This window comes from Sorex araneus, chromosome 5 (assembly GCF_027595985.1).
Source record: "Sorex araneus isolate mSorAra2 chromosome 5, mSorAra2.pri, whole genome shotgun sequence".
Lineage (NCBI taxonomy): Eukaryota > Metazoa > Chordata > Mammalia > Eulipotyphla > Soricidae > Sorex > Sorex araneus.
In genome coordinates this window covers 138,463,145-138,468,246 of record NC_073306.1, presented here as the reverse complement: position 1 = coordinate 138,468,246, position 5,102 = coordinate 138,463,145, and the positions used below count along the sequence as shown (strand labels likewise).

Sequence of the window (5,102 nt, the reverse complement as noted above, 5' to 3'; positions counted from 1 at the left end):
CCGTGCTCCCTGAGTCTCCGTGCTCCCCGTCTCTGTCTCCTCTCGCAGAGTCTCTACGCGTTTCTGTTCTGGCTGCTGCTCCGGCAGCAGGTCCTGGAACGGCGGCTGCTGGCGAAGACGAAGGCAGAGGCTTGGCAGGAAGCGGAGGGGGAGGAGAGCGGTGAGGGTCTGCCTGGCTGGACGCCCTGGGGCCCCCCAGCCCTCGCCGCGGGCCTGGCCCGGCCTCAGGGGTCCCCGGTCTCCCTGGGTCCATGTTCACCAGCCCTGAGCGGCTTCTGGAACTCTCCAGCCCTCGGAGCAAGGGGTGGGTGGGGACGAGCCTGGCCTGACGCCCCCACGCCTCCCGCCCACCCAGAGCATGACGCGGGCCACGACGGCGCCCTGGCCGGCCTCCTGGGCTCCTGGGTGAAGGGCCTCCTGGTCAAGTACTGGATCCTGGTGTGCGCCGCCATGTTCTTCGTGGTCAGCTTCGACGGCAAGGTGGCCGTGTACAAGATCATCTACATCTTCCTCTTCCTGTCCTGGGTGGCCCTGTTCCAGGTGAGCTGGCCGGGCCGCAGCCTGGCGCGGCCACTGTCCCCTCTCACGGCCCCCCTGCTGCCGCCACCTCGGGCGCTGGGCACAGGCCTGGCCCGGCGGCCACCCAGGGCCTCCGCCCCCCGCTCCCCTGCGCCTCCACCCAGGGCCTCTGCCCCCCGCAGCCCTGCGCCCCCGCCCAGGACCAGGCCTGCCCCAGGGGTCTTGGCGCGGGAGGGGGGGCGGGGCCTCAGATCCCACTGCCCACAGATCCACTACGACTGGTGGCGGCGGATCCTCAAGTACTTCTGGATGGCCATGGTGTTCTACTCCATGCTGGTGCTCATCGCCATCTACACCTACCAGTTCCGCAGCGTGGCCGGCTTCTTCAGCCACACGCTCGGGCTTTCCGAAGAGGGGTGAGGCCCGCCTCCCGCCGAGCTCCGCCTGTGGGCCGGGACGGGGCTCTGGAGGGTGCTGTGGGCCCCTGTGGCTTCCGGCTCCTCTGGGCTGGGGAGCCCCTGCCCCCGCCCCCACCCTTCCCCACCCCCGGGGGTCCCCCCATCCTGCCCGCCCCCACACACCCTGCCCGGTCCTGCCCGCCCCCACCCCCGGCCCCCCACACTCTCCCGTACGAGGGGCCCCTGTCCTGGGCCCCTCACCTGCAGCCCGAGCCGGGGCCTGGGGCCCTGGGGTGGGCCTGAGCCGGGGACGGGCCCGGGCCGGGCGGGGGACCCAGGGCGCCCTGGTGCCCGCAGGCTGCGGGACGTGGGCCTGGAGCGCTTTGCGACGGTGGAGCTGTTCGCCAAGATCCTGCTGCCCGCCACCTTCCTGCTGGCCTGCATCCTGCAGCTGCACTACTTCAACGAGGCCTTCCTGGCCGCCACCAGCCTGAGCGCCGCGCCCCCCGACGCGCAGGGCGGCCCCCACAGGTAGGGCCGGAGACCCGGGAGGGCGGAGCACTGGCCGCCGGCTCTTCGCGACCCGAGTCCCGTGTCCTGTCTCCCCAGCCACGGCCCCGAGACCCACGTGCAGCTGGTTGCAGACATGTGAGTCCCGCGACGGGCCGCGGCTTGCAGGGTGTGGGCAGACCCCTGCCGCGGTCAGCCCCGTCCCCCCTCCCACCCACCACCCAGTCCCGGCGCTCCCCCTCCCTGGGTGCTCAGCATGTGGCCTCCTCCATGGTAGGGTTGAAGGGAAGACCGGGACTTTTCAGACAGAGAAAGAGCTCTCTCCTTCTCTCCCTCCTTCCCTCCCTCTCTCTCCCTCCCTCTCTCCCTCCCTCCCTCTCCCTCTCCCTCTCCCTCTCCCTCTCTCCCTCCCTCTCTGCCTCCCTCCCTCTCCCTCTCCCTCTCTCTCTCCCTTTCTCCCTCTCTCCCTCTCACTCTCTCTCCCTCCCTCCCTCTTCCCTCCCTCTCTCCCTCCTCCCTCCTTCCCTCTCCCTCCCTCTCTCCCTCTCACTCTCTCTCCCTCCCTCCCTCTCCCTCTCTCTCCCTCTCTCCCTTCTTCTCTCTCCCTCCTTCTCTCCCTCCCTCTCTCCCTCCTTCTCTCTCCCTCCTTCTCTCCCTCCCTCCCTCTCCCTCTCTCTCTCCCTCTCTCCCTCCTTCTCTCCCTTCCTCTCCCTCTCCCTCTCCCTCCCTCTCTTCCTCTCTCCTTCTCTCCCCCTCTCTCCCTTTCTCTCTCTACCGTCTCTCTCTCTGCTGTCTCTCTCTCTCTCTCTCTCTCTCTCTCTCTGCCTTCTCCCTCTCCCTCCCCCTCCCCGCCCCTGCAGGCTCAAGGCTCTCCTCCGCAAGCTCCCTAAGAGGTAAGCACTGGGGCCAGAGCGATAGCACAGCGGGTAGGGCGTTTGCTTTGCACGCGGCCGACCCGGGTTCGATCCCCGGCATCCCATATGGTCCCCCCAAGCACTGCCAGGAGTAATTCCTGAGTGCAAAGCCAGGAGTAACCCCTGAGCATCGCTGGGTGTGACCCAAAAAGCAAAAAAAAAAAAAAAAAAAAAAGAGGTAAGCACCGTGGCAGGACCCTCCATCCTCCTGGACTCGGCTGTGCCCGGAGCGTGAGTGCTCCCCGCACAGCAAACCACGGGGGTCCTGGCGAAGTGGGCGCCTGGCTGTGCCCCTCAGCGTGGCCCCTGCCCCTCGGGGACTTTGGACATGCTCGAGGCCTGGGCGTGGCCCCTGCATGCAGCAGAGTGGCTGGGGCCCGGGGGCTCCGTGCTGATGTCTTTGGTTTCCAGGGCGGGGCCTGCAGCAGTCCCGGAGGCCCCCCAGGGTGCTGCAGACCCGGCGAGCTGTGTCACGGAGGGCGAGGGGCCGTCCCAGGACAGCACGGAGCAGGGTCAGCCGAAGGTGGATGTCCCAGAGCCGGAGAAAAAGCCACCAGAGACTGAGCGTGTGGAGCCCGGCCACAGGGCGCTGGAGGAGGCCGCAGGGATGAAGACGCAGGAGCCGGAGAAGCAGGAGCCAGAGACGCAGAAGCCAGAGAAGCAGCAGGAGATGCAGGAGCCAGAGACACAGGAGCCAGAGACGCAGAAGCCAGAGAAACAGCAGGAGATGCAGGAGCCGGAGAAGCAGGAGCCGGAGATGCAGGAGCAGGAGATGCAGAAGCCGGAGATGCAGAAGCCGGAGATGCAGGAGTCGGAGATGCAGAAGCCAGAGAAGCAGCAGGAGATGCAGGAGCCGGAGATGCAGAAGCTGGAGAAGCAGAAGCTGGAGACGCAGAAGCCAGAGAAGCAGCAGGAGATGCAGGAGCCGGAGAAGCAGGAGCCAGAGATGCAGGAGCCGGAGACGCAGAAGCCGGAGACGCAGAAGCCGGAGACGCAGAAGCCGGAGATGCAGGAGTCAGAGATGCAGAAGCCAGAGAAGCAGCAGGAGATGCAGGAGCCGGAGATGCAGAAGCCAGAGAAGCAGCAGGAGATGCAGGAGCTGGAGAAGCAGAAGCTGGAGACGCAGAAGCCGGAGATGCAGAAGCCAGAGACGAAGGAGCCAGAGAAGCAGGAGCCGGAGAAGCAGGAGCTGGAGAAGCAGCCACCGGATGAAGGTGCCCCTACCCCTACAGCCTCCTGGGGAGGGGGACTGTGGGCTGGGGTCCGCCAAGGCCGATCTTGTGCCTTGGGTCCCAAGAGCTTTCCTGACCTTAGCGCTGGGCTGGGCTGGGTAGCTGCAGGGGCGGCGCCATCCGGGGGGGTGGAGGGGGGAGGGGCGTGCGAGCTGGACCTTCAGGTGAGGGATTCCACGAGGGCCGAGGGCCGGGCGGCCCCAGGACACAGACCCCGTCTGTCGGAATGTCGGAAGAGCCGGGTTCCGGGGCTCGTCTGACCGCGAACGCAGCCTGTCCCTGCCCGCGCCGGCCTCTCCCGCCGAGGCCAGACCCGGGTCCGAGTGCACTCGTGTGGGTGGCCTCGCCCACGTCCCCCTGGTCTGACTCCAGGGCCCTGTGCTGAGGCCCCGCCCGGGAATGACCCCGCTTGCGACCCCAGCCTCGGCCACGGCCACGGGCGAGACCAGCGTCTCGCACCCAGGGCCGGGGGATGCGGGAACGCTCAGCTGAGCTGAGCCCTTTGCTGGAGGAGGCGATTCCCAGGGCACACAGTCCTGGGGCCTCTGCTGCGGGGAGAACACGGCCCGATGGGGGGACACGGCTGGGGAGTGAGGCCGAGTCTGGGGGGGTTTTGGGCCCCTCAGAGCCGGCCCCAGCCCGGGGGGAGGGGCGGGGGGGTCAGCGTGGCCTGGCTGGGAAAGGCCGTCCCGAGGGGCAGTCAGCCCCCGGCGGCCGCTGTCCCGCTCCCCGCAGCTCTGCTACCCGCGGCACCGACGCCCCCTCCCCTGCAGAGGCGCACGACTGGGACGCGGTGGTGGACAAGCTGGCCGCCGGCGTCCTGAAGCTGCTGGAACTGGTGGCCGCGACTCAGGTGTTCCTGTGGCGCGTGCTGGAGATCCACATCGTCAAGCTCGTCTGCCCCGTGGTCGTCTGGTTCACGCTGCAGGAGGTCCGAGGCCGCGGCAGGCGGGCAGGCGGGCGGGCGGGGGTGTGACCCCTGCCCCGGGCGCAACTCCCTGCCCCGGGCCCACGCCGCGCCTGCCCGCCCACCCGCCCGCCCGCAGGTGTCCCTGATGAACTCCCTGTTCTTCGTGGCCTGGGTGGTGGCCGTGCCCTACTCCTCCCTGCGCCCGCACGCCTCCCACTTCTCCACCGTCTGGGCCTGCGTCATCGTCATCTGCAAGATGCTGTACCAGCTCAAGTGCGTCGTGCCCGCCTCCTACTCCGCCAACTGCACGCAGGTGCGCCCGGCAGGAGGGCGACCTCCGACCCCGCTGCCCTCCGTCCCGCAAGCACTGGGCCCTGGGCCGGGGGTGGGCGTGTGGGGACCCTCAGGCCACAGCTGGGCGTCCCGGGGGCAGGTGGGCGTGGGGCGGCCCCGATGCCTCCTGGGGGGGGGCGGTTGTTCCCGGAGACCCCGGCTGGGGCATAGAGGCGGGTGACGGTGAGACTCAGGGCTCAGGGGGACGCGTGATGGGGCCGGGGACCCCCCCCACACACACACACGCGTTTGGAGGACCCGGTCTGGGAGCCCCTTCCGGGTCACC

At 69.0% G+C, this 5,102-nt stretch overlaps 1 long non-coding RNA gene across 1 annotated transcript; it reads left to right on the top strand.

The window, feature by feature from the left end:
• The first annotated feature begins 1,468 nt into the window (after positions 1-1,468).
• LOC129404801 (uncharacterized) lies at positions 1,469-2,775 on the top strand. Its single transcript, XR_008630122.1, has 3 exons — positions 1,469-1,565; positions 2,288-2,320; positions 2,753-2,775. It is a non-coding gene; the product is annotated as an uncharacterized LOC129404801 (long non-coding RNA).
• Positions 2,776-5,102: the final 2,327 nt, after the last annotated feature.